The sequence below is a fragment of the Heterocephalus glaber genome, unplaced genomic scaffold, assembly GCF_053883595.1.
Source record: "Heterocephalus glaber isolate CG9 unplaced genomic scaffold, H.glaber_assembly_v1.0 deba00001781, whole genome shotgun sequence".
Taxonomy (NCBI): domain Eukaryota; kingdom Metazoa; phylum Chordata; class Mammalia; order Rodentia; family Bathyergidae; genus Heterocephalus; species Heterocephalus glaber.
Window position 1 is genome coordinate 5,166,508 of NW_028258467.1, and position 15,670 is coordinate 5,182,177.

Sequence of the window (15,670 nt, forward strand, 5' to 3'; positions counted from 1 at the left end):
GCTTGGACTTTGAAACATCAGGACAGTGGCTGATATTTGCAGACTTGCAGGAACCCAAGCTGCTATCTACAGGAGAGCCTTCTGTGCCTCTCCTAGGGAAGTGTTTTGATTTCCAAAGGCTTTGAGCCAAGCTGTAGGTAGTGACAGAGCAGGTGAGTCATCCCAGCCCACACCTATTCTCTCCTAAAGGGCCCCAGCATCTGTCTGTCTTAATAGATATGGGAAATGGGCACTCTGAGCCAATTCAGGTCCCTGAGAGGGAGGGTTGCCATTATGGCAAAAATCTCCCCTTTACTCCTGGTGACAAAAGCAAGAGGAGTGATGGCCTTTGCTATCTGAGCAAACATAACAGAAACAGTCTCAGAAAAGTTGCAGCACATGATAAAGTTCAATGGACACAGCTCACAGAGTGTTGCTGGGCCCTATATCCATCAGTCCTCACTAAAGAAAGAGATTTAATATAAGATATATTAATATATAAGGATTTACAAGGTAGGCTTAGAATGACTGCCTTCAGAGTCAGGCGTGGATGAGTGCAAAAGGGCTGTCTGTGTGCTAGAGATTCAAAGAATCTAGTCAAAAGTCAAAAGCCTGGAGCTCACTGTAGAATCCTGTGCAAGTCTGTATCAGGAGGCCAAAGGGTCTGCAACAGAAGTCTGAAGAGTCTGCACTGGAAGCCAGGAGACAGACATCCAAGGCAAAGGCAAAGACTGAAGCTCCTCTAAAGAAACAAAACTGAGATGTCCTTCTTTTCCTTTTTATTCCATTCAGGCTACAAGCTTATTGGCTAGTGCCACTTACACCCAGGGTGAGTCTTTTGTCTTCAGTAAATCCATTCAGCCACACCCAGTCAGCTGGGTATTTCTTACTCAAACTGACATAACAGTTAACTAGCATAATTCACCCTTTGTCAACTTGACAACCAGGCACATCTCCCTAAACCATACTTAATCTTCAGAAACAAAGACAACTTCATTATTATGCCTAACATGGTACAAGTGTCCTTTCTGCATACAAATGGAAATGTACTAATTCCCTCCCCAGAATAGAAGGCAAGTTTTCTTTGGATAATTCTCACTCCTAACATTTTATAACTTCAATATTATAATGTAGGTTTAACAATACTTAAGAACCAATATTAAGCCTATCAACATTATATTACCAGGAAGCGTATTAGGAGAGAACTTTTAAAATTACAATCTTCATTTCTGTAACTGATCAGGGGATCATAGTTAGTATTTATAATTACCTTCTTCTACTACCCATTATGTATTCCTTCGGCCTTCAGCGAGCACCTCAGCAGGTCTTGGTTCTTTCTCATTCCTGAAGGTTCTGGGCCATTTGTCATCCTTCCTGGATTGAGTTGTTTTAGTTTCCCACTGATCTTAATAACAGTGCATGATAATACTAGGAGGTGCCCTAAGGAATCTCCTGCACTACAAGTATATTCTTCCTTTTATTCATTGTGGAATAATAGTCCAACTTCCCTTTAATAATCTGGGTCAGTCACCCCTGCCAACGTCATTAACTCCCTTTTTAGCTTGTTTACTCAGAGCCATGAGGAGATCAAAATGACCAGAGGGAAGTCTTAGCTTCCAGGTCAATGGAATCACTGTTGTGTTTCCTAATATAAGCCTTCCTCTCTCTGGAACTAAGACTTTTAGGCCAGCAGAGGATGAGGTCATGAGAACAGGAAGCAAGATTTTTGCTAGTGGATCACTAGGGGTAATGGTGAATGGTACCATTTCCACTTGCACCTCTTGATTCCCAGCTGGTACTACAACTGCATCTTTAAAAGATGGTTCCACCTATCGATCTAGCTACTTCTGAATGGTGAGGAACATGGTAAGACCAGTGAATTCTATGAGCATGAACCCATTGCCTCACTTCTTTGGCCATAAAATGTGTTCCTTGGTCAGAGGCAATGCTGTTGGGAATACCATGATTGTGGATTAAACATTCTATGAGTCCATGGATGGTAATTTGGTAGAAACATTATGTGCAGGGAAGGCAAATCCATTCAGAATAAGTGTGTATGCCATTAGAGATAAATCATTGCCCTTTCCACAATGGAAGTGGTCCAATATAATCAAGCTACCATCTAGTCACAAGCTGATCACCCTGGGAAATGGTGCCATATTGGGGACTCAGTGTTGATCTCTACTGCTGGCATATTAGGCATTCGGCAGTGGCTTTAGCCAGATCAATCTTGGTGAGTGGAAGTTCATGTTGCTGGGCCCATGCATAACCTCTATTCCTCCAACCATGACCACTTTGTTCATGAGCCCATTGGGCAATGACAGAGGTGGCTGAAAGAGGTTGACTGCTATCTACAGAACGGGTCATTTTACCCACTTGATTACTGAAGTCTTCTTCTGCTGAGGTCACATTTTGGTGAGCGTTTACATGGGATACAAATATCTTTCCATCCTTTGCCCATATGGAGAGGCCTGTCCACATACCTCTTCTCCAAATATTTTTGTCACCAATTTTTCAGTCATGTTCCTTCCAAGTTCCTGACCATCTAGCCACACCATTGGCTACAGTCCATGAATCAATATATAGTCACACATCTGGCCATTTTTTTTCTTCCCAGCAAAATGTAGTACCAGGTACACTGCCCAAAGTTCTGCCCACTGTGAAGATTTGTTCTCACCATTGTCCTTCACGGATGTCCTGGAAAGGGGCAGTAATGCTGCAGCTGTCCACTTGCAGGTGGTACCTACATAATATGCAGAACTATCCATAAGCCAATCCTAGCCTTCTCTTCTCTGACAGCTAATCGTATGGTATACCCCATGAGGCCACAGGTGCATGCTGGGAGACCAAAGCCAATAGAACAGGAGTAGGAACCATAGCCATTTGGGCAACTTCTTTGTGTAACTTGTGTCCTCTGAACTTGCTCTGGCTTGATCACATATACATCTTCCATTTAATGACTGACTGTGGCTGTGCATGACTTGGTGAATCAGATAATACCCAACTCATGATGGGCAACTCAGGTTGCATGGTAACCAGATATCCCATGGTCAATTGTACAGTTTCCACTAAGGCCTAGTAGCAGACCAGGAGCTGTTTTTCAAAGGGAGATTAGCTGTCTGCAGATGATGGCAGAGCCTTGCTCCAAAATCCTAGAGGCCTCTGCTGCAATTCACCCATGGGGCCTCCCGGAGACTCCAAACAGCATCCCTGTCTGCCACTGAAACCTAAAGTACCACTGGATCTGCAGGATCATATGGCCCCAGTAGCAGAGCAGCCTGCATACCACCCTGGACCTGTTGCAGAGCCTTCTCTTATTCTGAACCCTACTCAAAACTAGCAGCTTTCCAAGTCACTCGGTAAATTGGCCAGAATAAAATACCTAAGTGAGGAATGTGTTGTCTCCAAAATCCAAATAAGCCCACTAGGGGGCCAGGGATTTAGCTCAGTGGCACCACACCTGCCTGGCAAGTGCAAGGTCCTGAGTTCAATCCCTGGTACAAAAAAAAAAAAAAAAGCCCACTAGGTGTTGTGCCTCTTTTTTGGTTGTAGGGGGAACTGGATGCAACAACTTATCTTTCAGCTTATAAAGGATATCTCTGGGGCAGGGGGATTTAGCTCAGTGGTCTCACCACCTGCTGCGCAAATGCAAGGACCCGAGTTCGATCCCCGGTACCAAAAAAAAAAAAATCTGGCAGTGTGCTATCACTCTACCACCTTAATAAAGGATATCTCTATCTGTCCCACACCACTGGAATTCTAGAAATTTCACTGAGGTAGAAGGATCTTGAATTTCAGTTAAGATTTTTTCCCATCCTCTGGCTCACAAATCCTTTACTAACAAGTCCAGAGTGGTTGCTACCTCCTGTTCACTTGGTCCATTCAGGATAATATCATCAATATAATGGACTAGTGTGATTCCTTATGGGAGAGAAAAATGATGAAGATCCATCCAAACTAAGTTGTGACACAGGGCTAGAGAGTTAATATAACCCTGAGGTAGAACTGTGAATATGTACTGCTGGCCTTGCCAGATGAAAGCAAATTGTTTTGGTTTTTTTTTTTAATAAATTTTATCCCATTCCCCCTCTCAAGCCCTCTCCCTTCCCTATGTACAGAAGCTTTGTTTAGACTCCAAATTGTTTCTGATGGGCCTTATGGGTAGGTATGGAAAAGGCATTTGCCAAATCAGTAGCTGCTTACCAAGTACCAGGAGATGTGTTAATTTGCTCAAGCAAGGAAACCACATCTGGTACAGCAGCTGCAACTGGAGTCACCACTTGATTCAGTTTATGGTAATCTATCATCATTCTCCAAGACCCATCCATCTCCTGCACAGGCCAAATAGAAAATTACATGAGTATGTGGTGGGAACCGCCCCCCCCCCATCTTTCAAGTCCTTGATGGTGGTACTAATCTCAGCAATCCCCCCAGGGATGTGATATTGTTTTTGGTTTACTGTTTTACTAGGTAATGGGAACTCTAATGGCTTCCATTTGGCCTTTCCAACCATAATAGCCCTCACACTACAGGTTAATGAACCAATGTGATGATTCTGCCAAGTACTAAGTATATTGATTTCAATTATGCATTCTGGAACAGGGGAAATAACTACAGGTTAAATTTGGGGAACTACTGGACCATCTCACTTTTCTTGTTGCTGAGACAAAATACTCAACACCCAAAGTTAAAGGAGGAAAGGTTTATTTAGCTCACAGTTTGTAGAGGTTTCAGTCCATAATCAGTTGGTTCCAAGGCAGGGTAGCATGGCAGACAAGCATCACAGAGGAGAAACAGTTCATGGTGGGAAGAAGGTAGCAAGCAAGCAAGAGACCTTAGCAGTTTCTTTCTGCCCATTTATACTCTATCTAGGATACCTGGATTAGGGCAGTGCCAAACCAATCAGTGGTTTGATTTAATAATCACACACTCTAGATTCAGCCACCTCTGAAAAAGCCCCACCTATGACCACATGAGGCTTTAGGGGGCAACAAGACACAAACCATAACATTCTACCCCTGTCCCCCCAAAGACTTATGTACATTCCTTTATGCAAAAGCCATTTAGTCCATCTCTAAGAGTTAACAAAATTCTAACAGTTTCAGCATTGCTGAAAAGTCCAAGTCCCAAGTCTCCTCTGAGATTTAAAGCAAACTCTTAGCTGTAAGCCCCTGTACAAATTAAAAGAAAGTTAAATATTTCCAACATATAATAGCACAAAGTAAACATTACCAATCCAAAAGGTACAAATAAGAGGATACAAAGGAATGGGACCAAAGCAAGTCCAAAATCCAGCAGGGCAAACATTAAGGCCTGTAGTTCTATGTGCAGCATTCAAGGCAATCTGTGTCAAGATGTGAACTCCAAAGGGATTGGGTAGCTCTGGCCCTCTATGGCACTTCCAGTGGTGGTAGCTCCCATGGCTTCTATCTTTGGGCTGTTCTTCTCCCTCCTTGCAGTTTTTCTCAGAGAACCCATGTTTCTGGCTTCTCCAAACTTCTGGACTCTCCACTGCACTTTTGGCTTCACACTCACAGCTTCACACACTGCCTTGGGGCACACTGCCTGGCCTCCCAGGCCTTTTTCTGAAATCTGGGTGGAAGCCTTCCTGACCCCACAGCTCTTGCATTCTGCATGCACCTAAAACCAGCACCACATGGATGACGCCAAGGTGTGCCACCAGCTAGAGCAATAGCCAAGCTTCCTTCTCTCTTGGCTGTAGCGACTGAATTCCTATGAATCAAATCCCAAGCAACAACTTCCCTAGGCAGCCTAGGGAACATGGTGTTGGAACATGGTGCTCTGTGGCTTTCTTCTCAAAGCAAAGTTTTTTACTTTTGCAAGTCTGAGGCTGCAAAGGCTGGAGTCCTGTTGGTTCTTGTACTGTCCTTAGGCAATTTTTTCTGTTGTCTTCTTCTGAAGTAGGTTAGTTTTTCTTGCTAATCTTTTCAGCAACTAATTTCTCCTCTGTTCCATCTTTGCAGGCCACGATTTTACTGGAGCTTCCTTTCTGGCCAAACTTACAATGTTTTGAATCATTTTGCTGGGCTCTTTGCTCTTGATTCTCAACATAAATCCAACTAAACATCCCCAACAGTAGTCATGCCACCACCTCAACACTAGACTGCTTTGAAATTTCCACTTCAAGATTAATTAGTCCACCTCCCTTAATCTCAGTCTTAGCCAAAGTCTCTGGACATAAGCAAAATGCAGATAAATTTTCTATCAAACCATAACAAACATCATCTGGAGTCCAACAGCCAATGCAGTCCTTCCCAGCAGAAACCTCCTTAGCTTATCTTTACCAGCAGCATTTCAATCAGTCTTCTGGTCTTCTGAGCTCTAACCAGAATCTCCTATCAAGTACAGCCTAAGGCATTCCAATTCTACTTTTTCAGCCAACATCTCCAAAGATTTCCTAACTCTTCCCCTTCCCACAAACCAGTTCCAAAGTTTCCTAAACCACATGGTCAGGTAGAGTCATAGCAATGACCCCACTTCTCTGGTATCAAATTCGGGCATAGTTACCTTTCTTGTTACTGAGACAAAATACCCAACACCCAAAGTTAAAGGAGGAAAGGTTTATTTAGCTCACAGTTTGTAGAGGTTTCAGTCCATACACGGCTGGTTCCAAGGCAGGGTGGCATGGCAGACAAGCATCACAGAGGAGAAACAGTTCATGGCGGGCAGAAGGTTGCAAAGCAAGCAAGGGACCTTAGCAGTTTCTTTCTGCCCCTTTTATACTCTGTCTAGGTTACTTGGATTAGGGCGGTGCTAAACCAATCAGTGAACTGATTAAGTACTCACACACCATTAATCCCAGCATCCCACATTCTAGATTCAGCCATCTCTGAAAAAGCCCCACCTATGACCCAATGAGGCTTTGAGGGGATACTGAGATACAAACCATAACATGGACCCACTGTGAGTCAGACCTTTGCTAAAACCCCATTGATCACCTGACCTCAATAGGCCCCTACTCTTACTGGAGGGCTACAGTGATGTTTTGGATCCCTTGGAATCAGCATTAGTTCAAAACCAGTGTCCTGTAGTCCCTAAAATGTCTGATTAATTCCCTTCCTCCAATGAAGAGTTACCCTCATAAAAGGCCTTAGATCCCTGTGGGGAAGGATGAGAGAAAGACTGACAGAATAAATTTTTGGTGATGTACCAGGGTCCTTTCTCAAAGGACCTGGCTACCCCTTCATTCAAGGGGTTCTGGGTCTGTAAACTGCTCAAATCTGGGAACTAGCTGAAGAACCATGACTCTCTGTTACTACAATTTGAGGTAGGTTTCTGTTCCTTTGCCCCTAAATTTTTTTCAGTTATATAAACCTGGTATAAATTTAGTAGGCTACCTGTCTATTTCACTTTGGGGAACAATGTGGCTAATCAGCCAATGCCAGAGGTCTACACATAACAGACCATGCCAATCATTGCTCTGCTTCTGATGTCCATTATGGTAAGTAAGTACATGCATCTGGTCATTGTCGACTAAGTGCTGTTATTTGACCCATGCCATTCCTCGAGCCAATTAAACCCACTGCCCTTAAGTTTCCCAACTGAGTAATTGCGGTCCTCACCATAAGGTCTGGTATACAGAGAAAGACAATGTCAGGGCTCTACAAGGATGCTGGTGCTCCCCTCATGAATCTGTTTCCCAAAGTGTTAATGAAGGGTACATTTTCCGGATCATCCCACAGTGGGGGATTAGGTTTAATGTGACAAATTCACTCCAGCATTCTCATTTCCCTGAGCTTTTGAGTCCCCTCATTAACAGTAAACCAAGGAATATCAGGAGACTCTAACTTATTTACAGTAGGACATCTTTTGATCCATACTTCTGCCAATCAGCCAAATAAACTACTAACACCTTTTTTTTTTTTTTTTTTTGTACTGGGGATTGAACTTGGGACCTTGCGCTTATGAGGCAGGCAGCAGCACCACTGAGCTAAATCCCTGGCCCTCTAACACCTTTTTTTTTTTTTTAACACTTTTTTTAACTCCGTGAGCTACAACATTAAATTCAGAATCTGGGGCCAGGGATTTAGCTCAGTGGTTCCACCACCTGCCTCGCAAAGCTAAGGACCTGAGTTTAATCCCCGGTACCAAAAAAAAAAAAATTCAGAATCTGTACTTAATGGGACCATATCAACAAACTCAGCCCAATCCAGGTGTATGTTTTTGCCACCATTAGCCCACATGCCTTAAGATTCATTCCCACTCTTGTTCATCAGACCTCTCCTTATAACAGTTAGAAAATTCAATGGGCTAGGGATTTAGCTCAGTGGTTCCACCACCTGCCTTGCAAGTGCAAGGTCCCGAGTTTGATCCCTGGTACCAAAAAAAAGAAAGAAAATTCAATAAGTTCTTTAGAAGAATAGTGGACCTCCTCATGGGTCACACTACATACCTCACCTTAAGGAGCCTTCTGTGATCTGAGCCTGGTTATAGACCTAGTGGCAAAAGTGGGTGGTAAGGTTGGGTCTTCAGGATTGTCCAAATTATCATACTTGGTTAACACAAGATTAGTTTCCATAGATATAGGAGGAGAAGCCAACATCACATGGGGTAGAGGTGGAGATGTTCCCACCACTGTGGATATGGAAATCTCTTTCTCTAACAAAATAATCTCATTAGAGTCTAGGAGCTCAATGTCCCCAGCCTCATCAGGATTCTCCCAAACATCTCCATCCCAATTTATGGGATCCCATTCTTTCCTAATCAGAGCCCTCAGCTTTACTTCAGATATCTTTCAAGGCTGAGCTTTAAACTTACACTGTATTTCAGCCAATCAAATTATGAGGGCTTGTGTTTGGGTTTCTGCAATCTTGGCCATACAGCAAAAGAAAAGATTCTCTTTTAGGACACACTTAGAAACTTAAGATTTTTTATGTGTGTCTGGAGTTGGAAATTTGAATCTTTGAGCTCCTTATTTTCCTTTATTAATTTGTCTTCACACTCAGAAGACTTGAGATTTTTCAAGCCTGCTCCTTATTTTTCTTTTACTAGTTTGTCCAGAGATGCTAAGAGAAACCAGCCAGCATCACTGTATTTCCCACTCTGACAAAAATATTCAAAAGTATCATATGGAGTCACTAAATTCCTTGCATCTCACCAGTGGTTAATTAAGAAAATCAAATGGATCCACATTGTGTATTATTTTAAACAATTCATGCTGCAGACTATCAGAACGCTATACATTATCAGAAGAGACCATGGCATCTCTAGACCTTATCAAATTAGAGAGCCAACTCCAGGAATCACTAAAGCCATCAAAGAATTTCATCTTTACAATTCTGTTTCTCTAGAGCCATTCTTGGTACCAAAATCTGTTTCAGTCAGTGCTCAATATAGAAACAGATTTAATAGAATATATACTAATATGTAAGGATCTACAACGTAGATTTACGATGGCCGCCTGCCGAGTCAGGTGTGGAAGAGTGAAAATTGTTGGCACACTGGACCAGAAGGATCCATCAAAGGTTGAAGGCCTGGAGCTTACTGTAGATTCCCGTGTGAGTCGGTATCAGGAGGCTGAAGGGTCCATGCTGGAAGACTGAGACCGGCACTGGAAACCAAGAGACAGATGTCCGTGGCAAAGGCAAAGACTGGAGCTCCTCCAAAGACAAAACTGATACTTCTTTTTTCCCCTTTTCCATTTAGGCTATAAGCCCATTGACTGGTGACACTCACACCCAGCATGGGTTTTCTATCTTCAGGAAATCCATTCAGCCACAACCAGAACCATGCTAATCCAATCAGCTGGGTGTTTCTTCCTCAAGTTGACACAACAGTTAACTATCACAGGCCCCACTGGAGAGAAAGATATGCAAGCCCTGAGGGCCTTCTATCTAAGCAGTCTGTTCTCCACAGCCAGTCCTTATTGGTATCTCTTCATTTCCTTAAATTTGAAGCTCTCAAGAAAAACACAAGAATTTCTCCCTTCTGGGTGCACTGCTGCCATCCCAGATTAAACCAAGATATTTATCTTACAATTAAATCTTGTTAAAGTCAGCACATAAAGTTGATAAGGAAATCTTCACTTTGCAAACTTTTCATCATAAAAGGCTCCCTCAGATGCCCATCATTCATTGTGGCTTACAATGTATAAGGTGCTCCATCAGGAAGTGGAGAGATCCAAATACTAACACAGTCCAATCCTTACCCACCTAACCCCCAGCAACAAAGAAAATAAGTTCCATATTCAAATTACTGTAGGTCACAATTTGTATCTGAAACATCCCCCCAAACCTGTGTTAAAGGCTTAGTTCCCAGTGCAGCAGTGTTCAGTGGTGGCACCTTTGGATCATGAAGGATCTAGCCTCTTCGATGGATAAATCCACTGTGCATTCATAGCTTAATTTTCTATGGGGAGGCAATGAAAATTTTGGACATGGAGCATAGTTGGAGGAAGTAGATCACTAGGGGCATGGCCTTGAAGTATATTTTGTCCCGTCTCTCTCTTTCTCATCTCTCCTTTCTCACTTGAGCCAAAACAGTGACAGAAAACCAACTGACACACTGTGGCACAAGAAAAAATGTAGCAAATCCTTTATAGAAGCCCTACAAAGGTAAGCTTGGGGATCTAGAGGCAGATGAGAGTAGAAGGACATCATGGAGGGGGTGCCTTTTGAACTGGGCTTTGGAGAATGGGTTGGATGTTGCAGTCAGAAATAGGTGAAATGGCCTGCAAATGGAGATATCACCAGTGAAGGACTATAGCAGGATACACAGGGCCGGGGCTCAGCGGTCCTGCTGCCTGCCTCCCAAGTACAAGGTCCCAAGTTCGATCCCCAATACCAAAACCAAAAAAAATACACAGACTATGGATGAGATCAAATGATCAGCAAATCCATGTGTGGAAACCCACAAGGGTGAGCTTAAACAGTACATTTAACATGCCCCAGACCCAGGACACAGACAATGGGAGAAGGAAAAGGCTCTCAGATAGCAAAAATATAAAACCTAAACACTATAACAGCAGGGTTTATTCTGAGTAAGTGTAACAGGTTGATATTTGCGTTTAGACTAGAGTTCAAATGCCAGCTCAACCCAAATGTCTGTGTGATCCTGGACAAGTTCCCTAACTGAAGTTTTAGTTCTCTCATCTGCAAGATCTCTACTTTCTAATAGACTACTATGGAATTAAATAATGCTTGCCCGGGGATTTAGCTCAGTGGTTCTGGCGCCTGTCTCGCAAGCATAAAGTCCCGAGTTCGATCCCCAGCACAAAATAATAATAATAATAATAATAATGCCTATGAAGAATCTAGCAGTGTGAGGCACATAGTACACAAAATACGTAATATATATTTGGTTCCTTTTCCGTGAACAGCTTAGAGTAGGAACAACAAACCAAAGACTTTTTGTAGGGATTCTGAAGACCAGGGATTTAGCTCAGTGGTTCCGCCGCCTGCCTCAAAAGCACAAGGAACCAAGTTTGATCCCTGGTGCCAAAAAGAAGGGATTCTGAAGAGAGGAGATAATAGTGGAAAAATAAGCATAGGAAAAAGAGCCCAGTGCATTTTAAACTGAGCTTTCTGCTCCACAGCAGCCTATTTTAGGGGTGCTGGTAAAACTCTCCCCACCAAACTGGTTGATTTACCCCTGAAGAATGCTGTGTTCTAGCAGCAGCACCAGCAATGCCATTAGCAGAACTGAGTTCGTGGGTAGAACAGTGAGTAGGAGTTAAACAGGGACAAGAGGCAGCACCCTGGGAACTTGCCCAGATTTGGGGGGAATCAGAAGTCAGGGGGTGGATAAAGATAGCTTGAGAGTGAGAGAGAGAATGAATTTTTAATTCCAAAAGCTGTCCTCCACTAGGAAAGCTAAGCAGATGTCCAAGATATTTTTTCAGATTTCCATACCTGCTCTTTTAACCTAAAGAAGCTGGCCTATTACAAATCAGCAGGGAAGACCAATAGACATGGGACTCAGTTCTGCAGAAAGCCTCCAGTCCCTGAAGCTGACTCTCTACAAATCCCATGGAGAATTGGCACAGGAAGGCCCTTCAGTGAGATTTACCACCTAACCCTATATACAATGCAGGACTTTGGAGAGGCAGATGTCATCTTATTTATTCATATCTCTATGCCTCAACTTGTTTCACTAGTCAGTTTTTTTATCTGTCAAATAGAGAAAACTGAGTGTATAGAAAGATATGATGAAATCATGAATATACTTGGCACAGAGTAAATGCTCAAGAGATGTAAACTATAACTTAAAATAAACTTTCTATTAGAGGTAAGATTGCATGTTATGCTGGATATCTTCCATTTGCCCCTCCAGGCACAACTTTCATTCTTTTCCATCCTGTGCTGTGCCCTAAAACTATCCTGTCTGGACTATATCAATTCTCCCTTGCCCTGACTTGTAGTTCAGATTCGTCCATGGGAAGCCTTAACAGAACCTAGGGAAAGAAAAATGTGAGGACGAGTTTTTATTCCCACAACTTCCTTCCTGAATCCCTTGACCCAAAGTCCTAATTTCAGTAAGGTGACCCTTCTACACCTCTGTCTCCAGAAGTACAGACTGTAAGATCCCACTATTACTAGCCCCAGAATATTCCACTAATAATAGTTGTTTCCCTACACACTGCTTCAAATTACTCAATTTAAATGTACCATCTGTTTCCTGGTGGACCCTAATATACAAAGCATTGGATGAGAACAGATCTGGGAATAGGAAGACCTGAATTTAAGTCTCATTCCTTTTTTTTTTTGGTACCAGGGATCGAACTCGGGTCCTTGGGCTTGCAGGGTAGGTGGCAGAAACACTGAGCTAAATCTCTGGCCCTAAGTCTCATTTCTGCCACTAGTTTACTCTATGACACCTGATCAGAATCTTTCCTTTTCTAGTCCTCAGCTACCTGGCCTGTAAAATGAGCCGGTTGGACTTCACAGCTCTTTTGTGCTACAACTCCCTGCTGAGTGTTGTGTGAAGCTAAACCCAGGAAATGATGCATATAAGAGAATAAAGTACCCCACTGATTCAGGGAACCCCAGTACCCAAACAGCACCATTTCAATCCGAGTATTACCTGTCGCCCCATAGCTGGAGTTTTCATCCGTCTCACACAGAGGTGCCTCCCGCCCTGAAGTAGCAGAAAGTGGGCAGGGTTGGGTAGGGTCTCTGATTTCAGCCACAGAGGGACAGGGCAATTTCAATTCCAATCTTCACTGGTCATCTCTTAAAATTCTCATTTCCTGTTTTACCTGGGGCCTGGCCTCAGGTGAAAACATCGCTCTAAGAACTTTAAGCGCCAATTTGTTTTTGATATTCTTTCCACAGTATGTTACTCTCAGCAAGTTCAAGGCCTTTGCGGGTCCTAAATCAGAACTTTCGAGATCCTCTCAGGACTTCTACCTACGTCGTCTGTCCTACAGCCCACAGGCGGGGCCGAATCTCGAGACAGCGTGACGCGGGGCAACACCGGGCAGTCTCGTCGTTCCCACCTGGCCCCGGGCTTGCCACCTCGCCGCCCTCCTGCCTGTTAGTGAAGGCCTGTGGGACCCGGGCTTCGCAGGCGGCATCCAAGGCGTGAGGGGATAGCTAGCAATGAGAGGCACTACGCTCGACCCGAAGCCCCGGGACCACGGGAGCCGCGAGGGTCGGGGGAGTCAGGCCCCCGGCCATAGCCCAGTCCTGCCCCGTGCTGAAGCCCCGCCCACGAGAGGCTTAGGGTCCAGGAAGCGCCGTAGCCTCACTTCTGTGTCTGCGCTTGCGCAACTCGGACTGTGCGCACAGCCTGGGGGCGGGGCCAAAGAGGAAACGTGAATCGGCTGTCGCTCGCATACGTAGAGCGTACCCTAACGTTCGGTCTTTCTGGCTACCGGGGAAGCTCAGCTGCTAACCGGGTCGGCGCCCGCCAGTGGTAGGTCCCGGGACCTGTGAGCGCACCCTAACATTCGGTCTTTCTGGCTACCGGGGAAGCTCAGCTGCTAACCGGGTCGGCGCCCACCAGTGGTAGGTCCCGGGACCTGTGAATGCTAGGCAGCTCCAAGGACTTTCCCCGTCCGGAGGAGCTTTCCTCAGAGAACATTTGCGCGTAAAGGATCTGGGCTTCAGAGACCCGCTTCCCCTACCTTCAGGACCCCAGTCTAGAATTGCCGTGCTTCGAGCCTTAGTTTCTCAACTAAGGAGAGAAGATGCACTGGAAGAGGATGAGGCCCCTGCAGCCGCCACGTTTTCCCTTGGACAAGGGAAGGGTGCCCCAGCTTGGCCGCCGTGAGGACACAGGGCCGGAGATCTGTCCAGGAGTGGATCTTTCTCCGGATCTGTTTCCGCACAGGCTGCCGCTTCTGCCGCTGCCCTCACCGGTAGCCGATCCGTGCGGGATGGGGAGGTGGGAGGGCCTCGAGCAGCTGTGTCCTCTTAGGGCCTAACGGGCAGAGATGGAATGACCCAGAAAGTCGCAGGGATCCAGAGAAAGGACACAGGTTAGGTCCTCTTAGGGTCACTAGGGACCCAGGGTCCAACAAGAGCTCCCAGGCAAGACCAAGCTGATGGGGTGGGCTTCTGCTTGGCTTCTCTGTGGCTCCATCAGCTGGTTTCCAGCTCTTATGCGTGGGGCAGAGTCGGGGGAAGTCTAGGATTCCAGTGACCACTTAGCACGACCAGGAGCAGGCAGCAAATTCCTGGGTGTCAACCTCTGGCCTCTGCGGTCGGCCCCAGTGTAAATAATGCTGGATCTCCATGCTTCTTCATGACCTTCCTCTATTCAGAAACTTGCAGCTCCTCAAACCCAAATTCCCAGCGCTTTGATTTAAGGCCCAGTTTCCCCTAACTCCTCATCTCACCCTGATTGCTCTCTTACCACCTAATCACCACCACTCACAGAGGTTTACCTTGAGTGTCAATCCTTGGTATTCCCAAGATCTGCCTCTCTAATCTCTGGCCTGCCTAACCTGTCCTTCCCTCAGAGTTAGCTAAAATTCCACTCCCCGAATTTGACAACCCTTCCCTTTGTTCTAATATTGTCCTAAGAATCCTGATGTTATGTAAATGGAGTCTTCTCAAAAGAGGTAACCCATTACTGTTTAAAGTTAACAGTTTATACGATGGTCCTCTTCAAATAAGGGACTGGGCGTGTAGTCTCTACACTGGGAAAGCTGAAGCAGGAGGATGACTTGAGTCTAGGAGTTCAAAACCAGCTTGAGCAATATAGTGAGACTACATCTCCCAAAAAAGGGAGGGAGCTGGAGATGTGGCTCAGTGGTACAGTCCTTACCTAGCATGTGCAAGACTGGATTCAGTGGCCACTAACACCAAAAAGAAAATGCCTGTGGGCTTCCTTGATTATTCCACTTCTCCTTCCTTGAATCCCTTACTAAATGATTACTTTACCCCCAGGACAGAAACAATGACTTAGTAAATATGCAAAAGTTTGAAATCTTTTGAAATTGTGGGATAAATCCAGAGATTTGGAGAAAATGGAACTACAACAAATATTTTTGCACTCTTCACAAATATATAATCACTTCTCTCAGTAGGTGAGAAAAATATATTGTGCATAGCTTTGTTTAGGCTTCCAGATTAGCACAAATATTGGGATGAATAGAAAATTGACCTTTTGGTTTGGTTTGGTTTGTCTTGTATTAGCCTGGTGAACTCAGGCAGAACTCTCCATACTTCTCTGGAGGTGCAGCTTCCTGGTCAGTTTAGTTTGAAGATAATAAATATACCAGCCC